The following is a 12,024-nucleotide window of genomic DNA, read 5'->3' as shown; positions in this document are numbered from 1 at the left end:
ATGACATAATTAAGAAAAAATAAATGGATTAACACATGCTGCAGTTCTTGCCACACAATGTTAGTTTTGCTGTAAAACTTTAGATATAGGGGGATTCTAGCTAAGGGATAAAGTTTAGATTTCCCTTTAAAAATAAATATTCACAATATACTTTTAATTAATTTTAAATTATTTAAAAAATTTTGAATTAATTTATATAAACAGTGTAATATTTGAAATAAATTAAAATATAATATTAATAATTATTATAACAAAAAAAGAAGACAACAAAAAGAGAGGCAGGAATAAAACTCAAGGAAGTGAAGTGGTGCACAATACAATTGCTCACCACTTTCTGACTGATGCCCAACCCAGCCCTAAGCATTCATTAGACCCCCCAGCCCAGCTCACCCAGTTTACATCCTGGGCATGGTGTGGAATATCCCTTTGGCCAGTTCGGACCAGCTGTCCTGGCTATGTTCCCTCCCACCTTCTTTTGCACCTCCTCTCAGGCAGAGCACTGGAAGCTGAAAAGTCCTTGAAAAAGCATGAGCACTGCTGAGAAACAGCTGAACATCAGTGTGTTATCAACATTCTTGTGCTAAATCCTAAACACAGCACTGTATTAGGAAGAAAATCAACTTTATCCCTGTGGAAAGCAGGACATCTGAACATGTCACAGACTTAACCAATATTCAGGAATCAAGAAAAAGAAAAAAAATCACAGATTCATTCCGATTTTTCAAGGGTTTAGTCCTGTGTTTTTCTTGGGGCTAAAATCACAGAATCACAAAAAATGGCTGTACTGAGTTCCATGCATTGCTTTATTAACTTGTACAGTTATTTTTATCCCTGCAAGTCAGCACCAATATCTCCTCCATCTTTTATTAGGTAATTATTTTTGTTCTCTTCGGCAAGGGACTCAAAAAGAATGTGGTTTGGGATAAGCCTATATAACACATAAGATTATGCTATCATTTGTTCAGAATGCTGTATGATAATGTGCACCTCAGTAAAGATGAGTCAACAGTTTAGAAAAAGAAACATTTATTAATATACATATTAAATAAAGTGTCTATAGGAGGGGAAAAAAGTGAGATTCTTTGTGCTCTCTCTTCTATATAGATTGCCTTTGCAAGGGAGAAAAAATATGCCTTCTTTTTGAACTCAGTAAATGCCCTCTGGGTCAGTTATCAAAAGGGAAGGGGACTTCTGTACAGTCATCTTACCAAAGGAATTATAGAGCTCTTCAAGGAGATGACATGCTTCTGGGGACTGTAACGCCCACATCAATAATATTAAATAGCATTTGCTATTAAAGGGAATCCTGTTACAAATGAATCTCTGGTCTAAAACTCAGATTCCATCTAATCTTTTAGTTGGCTTCATTCCTTTGAGACAGTCTTGAATAGAAGCATTAGGTTTACTCAAGCTGTATAGCGTTTCTTTAATGCCGGCAACCACAAAGAGGTTTTTGCTCAAGGTCTTAGAAAAGGATCTGGAATTTCAGATATTCTATTGGAACTTTTTCAAATCTGTTGTTTTCTAGTAGTATGAAGCATTCTCTTTTTTCTCTACAAAAATAAAAAATCTTTTCTGCAGCTGCACTTAGAGCCCCATTTTACACCTACTCTTTCAAATCACTAATAACCTGTAACTAAATGCCTGTCATGTCCTATCCTTCATCGACAAGGAAGTTTTATGCATGGATGTGTGCACTCTCACAGACAGAGTCACCAAAAAGGAATGTTGGAACTGATGTAAAATCATCATCTGATCCTCCACCCACATGCTTATTGATATATATAATATGTATGTTTTCATGTGCACTGTATTGGTGTATGTTATCCACATGCAAGAATAAGTAGTCAGCCGTTTGGCACCTAATTAATAAACAATTATATTCTGCTCAGAGTTCTTTTTCTTCAGGAATCTTACCTGCTGGAATAGAAATTGTCTGACAGATATGAAATAAAAAGCCAGCCAAGTATTCAAGAAACCTGTCAGTTAAATAAGAGAAAACATCAGCTCTTGAACATTTCCTCCTAACGTTATGTTTCTCTTTATAACTGAAATTGCTTTTATGAGAATGCCTAAAGCAATTTCTGTGCTTTTTGTTAGTGAGAAATAACACCTCTGATAAGGAATAATGTGGGTTTGTTTTCTGATTAAGTATTAAAAGGAATCCCATTGAGCATTCTTGTCTCTGCGTAGTTTATTCTCTTAAGTCATTAAAAATCAGGAGACACTTCAGTTCTCCCAGCTGATCATCACAATGAAACTGTGAGATGAAAAGTGATCTGAATTATACTTTTCAATTTAAAACTGAATACACATTTCCAAACACGTATGCTAACATCCACTCACTGACCTATTTTTAGGATTCCATCAAGTCGTTCCAATGATGAGATTTTTGGTAAAATCCCTATCAGGAAAATTGTTTGAGGAAAGAATCTCCAAAACCAGAATAGGCTCTAGAGTCCGTCTTCAGAGACAATTGTACTCACTGTTACGTAGAAGTTTTCACCCTGTGATCTGTGGAGTGTTGCAAACAACCCTTGGAGATGAGCATACTCCAGCGTAGCTGCCAGCTAAAAACACATTGTACTTTCTGTAAAACTCTGCCCATGTGTGCAGTTGTTATTGTTGTCACAAGAAAGTTGTGTGACCGTGGCTGAGGGGTGTAAACAATGCAGACACAGGTAAAGTGTCTCTATGCAGTTCTCAATGGGAGGAAGGAAGGACTCAGATATTTCTATGCTATCAAAAGATTTAAAAGTCCTAATTCAGGATACATCTTAAAAAAAAAAAAAAAATTAAAGGACTGTCTATAAAAAAATCTCCTTAGACAAACTATTTTCCTATTGTAGCCAAAGAACAGGGCAGGAAGTGTGGAATGTAAAGTAAAACAACCCCTGAGGGAAATTTCTCCCGTAAATCACCAGCAGACATATCTGCTTTGTCTCCCCCTTAACAGGATGGGTAGCCGAACCCATACACTTTTCCCCTCCTCTGAAAAGACGTATTTTCTTGAAATCTCTTTCCCGAGCGCTGGGAGCAGCGGGCGGTCCCGCGGGGCGGGGGAGGCACTCTCCAGGGTCCTGGACAGAGGGCTCCTGCTGACCGGCTCAGCATCCTGCAACAAGGTCATTGCTCTAACTTCGAAATAGAGGCTAGCAGAAAGTAAGAGGCTTTCACCCAGAGTCCTCAACACCGTTTCTGCTTTTCTCATTAGTAATCAGAATTAGTAATTTAGGGGAGCATATGGCTCATTTCTAATCAATCGTACATTAGCACTTGGGAACAGGTTCTCTGCCCAAAAAAAATGCTTTATGAGATATGAATTGCACAGAAGGAAAACTAGTCAAAGAGACTGGAACAAATGAGAACAGACAAAGCAGTGGATCTGTTCTTCAGATGTGTGAAATGGGAGTTCAAACGACAATTGGACAATTTAACAAAGAAAAGAAGGTCACCCTCTCTGATTGAGGAAGTGAGCAGAGATTCGGGTGTAATGTACTGATGTTTGCCCCTGCACACCATATGGGAGACTGTCACTGTATTTCTTCCTTATTCAACAAAATAATATAACCAGAAGTACTAATACTTGTCATATTCCATGGCAGATGAGCTCTTTCTCACGTGAGTGGTGACTGTGGATGTAAAATTGAGTTACATAGAAATCATTAGCTTCTGCTCTGAAAATGAGCTGAAACCTGCAGAAAAAGAGTAGGACCTATTTAAGAAAATAGCTACCAAAATGACAGCAGGAAAGAAAAAAATGAGTGGATGAGATGCTCTCTTTCTTTTGCAGTTTGGTTGTGTGTCATGTTAGTTCCCAAAGGTAGTATCTTTTCTCACTTTCTGAATAAAAATTCTGCATCCACTGTAATGTGCCCTATCTCCTGTTGATCCCTGCTGCCATCAACTTTGCTGAAGCTGATCTTTGTTTTCATGGTAAGGAATATTTAAAAAGGATGAATGTTATAGGTTGAGGATGGAAAGTAGAAATTGAAACTGAGTTTTGGGGTGAATATTTACCTATATAACTCTATCTTTTTTGACCTTACTACCTTTTTTGAGTGTACTACATGAATTCTCCAGCTTCTTCTAGGCTAGTGTTTGTGACAACAATGGTAGAAAGACAAAATTAAATGCCTGAAAACGCTTTCTAGCATTGGAAATACAAAAAAAAAAAAAAAAAAAAAAAAAAAAAAAAAAAAAAAAAAAAAAAGCCATTCCAAGGAACTTTGAACTTGGAATCTAGTTTTCCAAAAAACATTATCCTCTCTTCTCTCTCACCAGTGGTTCTTTGAGGAATATGAATTTATGATTGAGAAGGCCAATGCCAGCCTGGCATTGTATCAGCAATAGTGTGGCCAGCAGGACCAGGACAGTGATTGTCCCTCTGTACTGGGCACTGGTGAGGGCACACCTTGAATCCTGTGTTCACCTTTGGGCCCCTCAGTTCAAAAAAGACATTGAGGTGCTGGAGCATGTCCAGGGAAGGGCAATGGAGCTGGAGCGGGTCTGGAGCAAAAGTCTTATGAGGAGCAGCTGAGGGAGCTGGGAGTTTTTAGCCTGGAGTAAAGGACACTCAGGGGAGACCTTATCGCTCTCTACAACTACGTGGGAGGAGGTGGTAGCCAGGTGGGGGTTGGTGTGTTCTCCCATGTAACAAGAGACCAGCTGAGAGGAGTTGCACCAGGGGAGGTTTAGACTGGATATCAGGAAAAATTTCTTCACTGAAAGGGCTGTCAAGCAGTGGAATGGACTGCCCAGGGAAGTGGTAAAGTGACTGTCCCTGAAGGTATTTAAAAAATGTGTATATGAGGTGCTTAGGGGTATAATTTAGTGTCAGGCTTGGCAGTGCTGGGTTAATGGCTAGACTTAATGATTTTAAAGGTCTTTTCCAACCCTAACGAGTCTATGATTCTATGATTTTCTCCTCAGCATTTGTGCAAGACTTGGAAATAGATGTTGAGGAAATAGAACTAACCTCTGTTTGCGCAGCGATTGGTTCCTGACCTTTGTCTCTGATTATCTGACATCACTTGCTTGAGGCCAATGACCGACAGTCTCTTCAGTACACCTGAGTCTGAGAGCCCCAAATTTCTTAGGAACTGCACCATGTTCACTGAGTAAATGATTCAGATGCCTGTTAAGCATTATGAAAGGCTCATTTGAAATTTCTGTCTGTGTGAAGTGGATTTTAGCTAGAGAAAATGTGGGGCAATATTTTTAAATTTACCTAAAGCCTCATTAATTATAAATGTGTTGTATAAAGCTTTTTTTGTGTTTAATTCATGGCATTAATTACCCAGGAAATAAAAATCAAGCAATTTGTACCTCTAAAAAAAATATGTGCATATAAATGTAGGACTTGTGAATATAGCTGGAAAGCTGGAAAGTATGAAATAACTTTGGTCTGTGTGTTCTGTGTATGGAATGTGTTGTGCCACTGGCCAATCACAGTACACAACACAAGTGATCACTTCTAACACGGCATGTAACACATAAGAGAATAAAGAGAAGAAGTACTGTTTTCATTCCAATTGAATTCTAAAATCATCACTAACACTTAGGATCCATTACTGGGAAACTATTGTCAAATGGTATAATAAATCAGTGTGTTAGGAGCACTCAGTACTCTGTATGCACATCACACTTGCACATTTTATAAATGTTCTTTTGTACACTGTAAAATTTGTAGATAAATACAGATGTGCCTCTTTATGCAGTTCATTTTCTGGTAGCTCCCTTGGTCCTAGTCTTTTATCACAAAAATCTCTCAGCTTTTGGCCCTCGTTCTCATGGTCTCCTTTCAACACAATATGTAGGTTGCCTAACACAAATTACATTCCATGCCCTGCATTAGGAAGTTTGGAATGAATTCCTTTCTGGCAATACAGTGCCTGGCAATGGGACTGCACAGCATTTGCCATAGACATGGGGCAATCCAGAATGCTTTCCAAATGCACAGCTGAATGGGACCACTCCACACCAACAGTGAGGAAAACCTGGATAAGGAGCCATATCTTGATCAGGCAATGCTGATTCTCCTTTTTTTTTGCTATGATTCATACAAATGAGGCAAACCCCACATAAATTAATTGTTCTTTCTGCATGTAACGTGCTATTTACTCTCTGCACAAAGCATATTCTTTAACCAAGTAGTTTACTTAAATCTTGCATGGATGTGTGGCAGGTAGGGAAGAAGTGGGATCAAACCAGTACTTCTGTGACACACAAACACTTCCTCCAAAGGCCAGCAGTACACAGCAAGAGTAAGGATGCCACTCACCTGGTTATGGGTGCTGCACTGTTTTAGTTCAGCCCTGTTGCACCCAACTGGGAAGGCAACTTCTTTTTTTGCATTCAGTCAGCACCTGCTCCACTTTGGGTACTGCCAATGGGCCCTGCGTGCTTGACAATGGTGTAGGGAGGAGGATATGGGAGGGGACTGCCAGTCACATGCAGATAAATGAACCTCTGTGCTCAAGAAATGGAATAGATGAGGCAGCCTACCAGGGAAACCCAAAATTAAATGTGGACTACCTGCGGGTTTAAGTATAACCACATAATGAATTCCTCTGGTCACCCAAGCCTTCATGACCACAAACAAAGTGAGGTTCTAGACGGAGACTGGGAAGACTTTTTCAGCTCACCAGAGATTATGAATAAGTATGTTGGGCAAGATTTAACCCTGAGTAAACTGCTCACCTCACCTAGCAGTATGGACAGCAGTTCAAATGCTCAGTTATTGTCATAACTTGCTTACAAGTTCAAATGGCACCCCAAGTAAATAAAACTGCAAATGGCAAGGAGAGGACATTATTTACCTCTATTCTCTCTCTCTTTTTCTTTTTTTCTTTTTTTTTAAATTTATTTTTTAAAAAAATTTATTTCAGGACATATTATACATCAAAATCTGATGGTTTCTTATTTCATCACTTCTGATATGCTAGGCAATGTTTCCAGACTATCTGATGAAAGATTCTATAGAAGACTTCTTTCCAAAATGACTCTTCTCTTCAGTCCTGAGAAGATCATAAAGTTAACATTCAGAAAATTTTAGAAATTAAAATGAGAACTGTGTCTGCAGCTCAGGCTGGGACCCTGTATTTTCACTGTTATCCTTATAGACTGCAGAATGGAAACAGTGAGAAATATCTACACTGGATCATTCTTCTAACATCATACATTCTGTTAAGATCAGACTGGTGGAAGAACAAATATAAGAAGGAGAGCCTCACCGTTCTTTTTTTTCCTTACTCTTCAGGATATTAGCTTAAACATTACTTCCTACAAAATGTGAGTTAAACATAACTTGTAATAATATACTTTCTAGGATTAAGAATTTTTTTTTCTTCTAGATTTTGTTGATCTGGAACTCATTCCTGATTTTGCAGTTCGTATGAATTGCAGCTATTCATGTGTATGTATACATATTTAAAATTTCCCTTAAAATAAAATAAACGTATCTGTAAAAACAACCCCTAAGCATAAGTAAGTTCTTTGCCAAGATAAACATACCTTTCAGTGCAAAGGTGTGACAGTGGTGACAGTACAGGTCAGAGTATGTAAAGTAATGCTCATTATTCTGAAATTTTTCCCCAAAGACTATGACCTTCAGTGAAAATAAACAACATTTTGAAAGCAAAGGTAATGCAATTATTCATAGGCTGTTTTGGAGTAGTTGGCAGAAAAGCAAATATTTCAGTTTCAGCTTGAAAATCAAGCCATTATTTAACTTTCAGTGTGCAGTTCCCGTAGTAAATTCATTTTTAATGGGATGGTGTACCTGGTTTGTACTTCGTAATTCAGCTATAAGAAATCTGAGCTGTGCCCCATAAATCAATCTGAATGGTATGCCATAAGACTGCAATAAATTTACGAGCTGCCTTAAAAAAAATAATAAAAAAAAGAACAGAGCATGTATTAAGTATTTTATGTCTTGTAGAGATTGCAATGCAAATCTTTGACTCTAGAAATAAAGCTATGGGAGATTTTAAAATTGTAAAATCTCATTTGTGTCCCCTGGAATTCTTTGTATTTGATCTGTTCGTGGCCTGAAACTGATCTTTGGGATCCCTTTTGGATTTACTGGGAAGATCTGGCTGTAAGCCACTTTGAGGTAGTATTGCAGAAGCAGCTGAAAGGTAATGTACATTTGTGCTCCTGGAAAATCTTCACTAATGGGGAAGTGTAGCACGTATGTGACAGCTCTGTTTGTCTCTCAGGTCATTCATTTCATAGCTGGCAGCAAGGGCCTGGAGTTTTATGACAACATCCCCTCTCAGAGGCCCTGGGTGAGCACACGAACCTGCACCTTTGCTGAGACACCAAAGGGGCTTTGGACAGCCACAGTGTCTCTCCTAGGGAAACAGAGGGAATGTTATACTGGATTGATTTAATGACTAGTTCATGCAAAGCTGAAAATCTGACAGAGCAAGCAGTAATAATGTCATTTTCCTCTTTCTACCTACAGAAGTTAAAAGAAGAGAATGTACTAATATTGAAATCCTGAAGGACATGTTGAAAAAGGGACTTCTCAGTTACATGATGCTTGATTTGGTAAATCAGAGAACAACATGGTATGTTGTGCCAAGCTTTTGCTCCTCTCCTCTTGCATATGCATACCTTCATTTAACTATCTCAGGTTCTGTTTTGGGTCATTTTAAAATGGAATCTAATTTTCATTCAAGCATAGTTGGTTCAAGCCATATTAAAATTATGTCACCCCTTACTATGTAAAGAGATAAAAATATGAAAATTAGGAATAAGAATTACCATGTTAGATATATGATAATTTAAATAAATGTTTATGTACATACAGTATCTGATATCACTGTCTACCAAAAAGTCATTCTGTAAAGGAAAGGGGAAAAGTTGAAATTTTGTTGACTTTGCAATGAATTTTTAAGATTGAAGAAGACCTCTAAGACCATGGAGTCCCACTGTTAACCCAGCACTGACAAGTCCATGAGCCTAAGGGTCACACTTACAAGAAGGTCCCTTCTGAACCTCCTTTTCTTCAGGTTAAACAGCCCCAGCTCCTTCAGCCATTCCCCATAAGTTTCTCCCCATGTGCTCCAGACCCTTTCCCAGCTCTGTTGCCCTTCCCTGGACATGCTCCAGCACCTCAAGGTCTTTCTCGCAGCGAGAGGCCCAAAACTGGACCCAAGATTCGAGGTGTGACCTCACCAGTGCCCAGTACAGAGGGACAATCACTGTCCTGGTCCTGCTGGCCACAGATACCCTTGGCCTTCTTGGCCACCTGGGCTCACTCCTGGCTCATGTTCAGCTGCTGTCAACCAGCACCCCCAGGTCTTTTTCCACCCGGCAGATTCCCAGCCACTCTGCCCTCAGCCTGTAGGGTTATTGGGACCTGTCACTTGGCCTTCTTGAGCCTCATACAACTGACCTCATGCCATTGATCCAGCCTCTCCAGATCCCTCTGTGGACTGTTCCTACCCACCATCAGCTCAACACTCCTGCTGTTTGTAAAATGACAGAGGGGGCACTGGTTCCCCTCCCCCACATCACTGGTAAAGATGTTAAACAGGACTGGTCCCAATACTGAGCCCTGGTGAGCACCACTTGTGGCCGGCCACCAGCTGGATGTAACTCCAGTCACCACCACTCTGGATCTGGACATTCAGCCATTTTTTTGACCCATGAAGCATTTTTTTTTCCCTGTCCAAGCCATGAGCAGTAGTTTCTCCAGCAGAATAACGTGGGAAATAGTGGCAAAGGTGTTACTAAAATCCAGGTAGGCACATCTACAACCTTCCCCTCATCCACTAAGAGGATCTCCTTGTCATAGAAGGAGTGCAGTTGCTCAAGCAGTTTTTCATGTTCTTGACAGCAAGTATCATGAACACTACTGGTCATGTAAGTGACTTTTATATGAATCTGTTTATTGAGGCTGAAATATGTGAGCTAAACTTAAAGGGAGAAAAGTATGAACTGAAGAGGTTGATGCTAAACAGTTAAAGATTCAGACCTCTTGATTTGTATTTCCAATAAGTGGTTAATGAGTTAATGTTTCAATTTTCAGGATGAGAAAGAATGTATCTTTTGTTTTCAGCATATGGATGGCAAATTTTTCTCTGTGTCAGGTTTTGTTATTAGTTCATGTTTTGCCTCCTGCATATTTCTCACCTCCAGATATTTTGAATCTATTTCTCTCCAGAAAGCAAGAACTTAGAAGACATAAGAATCCATCATGCTTAACCTTTCATACAAGGTACTGAGCATATGTTTTAAACAATGTAAAAAATGTTGACAGATATTTCAGTGAAATGCATTTTCCTTATTAAGAACTGCAGTTCATTTAGTTGTTGGTTCTACTTGAGTTTTCATCATCAGTTTCTGGAAATGTAATGCTTTTCCATGGTTTTATATAGTTGGAGAGTTAACAGTGCTTCTGAAAAAGCTCCCTGTCTTTGAAATGATTGATCTAGAGAGGAATATGTTGTGTTTTGTATGTTCTTGGTAATCTACTGAGACAAAGAATAGAATAGAATAGAATAGAATAGAATAGAATAGAATAGAATAGAATAGAATAGAATAGAATAGAATAGAATAGAATAGAATGTTTCAGTTGGGAGGGACCTTCAATGATCATCTAATCCAACTGCCACTCATAACCTTCAGATAACTTTTAATAATGACTATGGGACTTAATTCACAACATGCAGAGTCCAAACGCAACATCCTGCAATTGTACCCCTGCGTGGAGCAGAGCAACATGCTGTATTCATTTTGATTTGACACTACTTCACCACAGTCATCTGATTTGGGTCAGTTTAGAGACTGATCAGTGAGGGTTTGTGTCTTGCATTTGATAAAAGTTTGATATAGCCTCACTGATATTTTAAAGTTCAGCGTGACCTAGTTCCAAGAAATATGTTTTTAATGCTGTGAAAAAAATAATATCAAAGACAAATGAGGGTTGTTATAAGCAGACTATATATTCCAGCTGAAAAACCAAGCCCTGCATGTTTCTTCTTAACCTTGCCATGAGACAGGTCTTAAGCAAGATGAATTAAAATAATTTAAAAAAAAATTATTCAAATATTGACTGAGACATATTTTCTCAGCAGTGGTAGTAAGGCACTAGGTGACATCCAGGAGGCAGCCATCTGAAGAAGCATAAACCCTATTGTCAGCTGTTTCCCATCATCATTCTCTGCTTATACAGCAACATGCATGGTGATGGAAAGGTAAGGTTGTCCTCCTTTCACTGAAAACAACCCTTTATAGGGCTTTGCTTGTCCTCTAATGATACAGCCAAGTGCTCTATACAGAGCCTATGAGAGAAGAGGGAGTTTGGCTGGTCATTACCAGCCTTTACTCATATTCCTCCTTCCCCTGCTCTCTCTTCCACCAGTATTTCCTTACCTGCAAGCAAAGAGATTTTCTGAAAGATCTGAGTAAAAGACTTACCTTTGAGTTATATATCAAAGGGAGCACAGTCACATCTGCAACACACATCTTCACAGCCTCCACATCTTCCTTATAAAACCAGCAGAAGCCTCTCTTTTACATGTCCTCCTAAGACTTTTGCTACCTTTGAAATGCAGGTAATGAGCTAAACCTCCTGAAGTTCTTCATGGTGGTGAAACTTGTAATTAATGTTAAAAAAAAGTCATCTTACAGAAGACATCACCAATTCGTTTTCATTTCTTCACATCTTTAGAAGAGAATTTTGACAATATCCACAGATTTCCTGTCCTATTCCTCTTGCTCCTTTTTGTTGAAGGAAATCACTAAAACCTCTTACTTTTCTCAAATGTTTTTAAAATTAGCCAAAGAAATACCACTAAAAGAAAATAGCTTTTAACATCTTTCCAAGTTTGCTTTCCTCAGCAACTTAGTGTTTTAATGCATGTTACTGGCCACATATCTCCAGTACTGAAAAAACACCTTTGAAAGTAAACTGGATGTTTTCAAGAAACGTTTTTTCACGAAGTGTAGTCTTAATATAGCAATATAGATGTGATATGGCAGAAATAGCAGCAGAAGACATTTTCCAGG

The 12,024-nt window shown here is 38.7% G+C and overlaps 1 long non-coding RNA gene across 2 annotated transcripts in view; it reads left to right on the top strand.

Annotated features, from left to right (window-relative positions):
- The window catches only part of LOC138106466 (uncharacterized), a 37,827-nt gene extending 27,596 nt beyond the window's left edge, over window positions 1–10,231 (top strand). For both annotated transcript variants that reach the window (XR_011149002.1, XR_011149001.1), the window contains 2 exons: window positions 8,471–8,576; window positions 10,178–10,231. This is a non-coding gene — a long non-coding RNA (uncharacterized lncRNA). The remainder of the gene's footprint in view (window positions 1–8,470; window positions 8,577–10,177) is intronic.
- Window positions 10,232–12,024: the final 1,793 nt, after the last annotated feature.

This window comes from Aphelocoma coerulescens, chromosome 2 (genome assembly GCF_041296385.1).
Source record: "Aphelocoma coerulescens isolate FSJ_1873_10779 chromosome 2, UR_Acoe_1.0, whole genome shotgun sequence".
Classification (NCBI taxonomy): domain Eukaryota; kingdom Metazoa; phylum Chordata; class Aves; order Passeriformes; family Corvidae; genus Aphelocoma; species Aphelocoma coerulescens.
The sequence above is the reverse complement of the archived record's forward strand: the minus strand, read 5'-3'. Positions and strand labels throughout refer to the sequence as shown.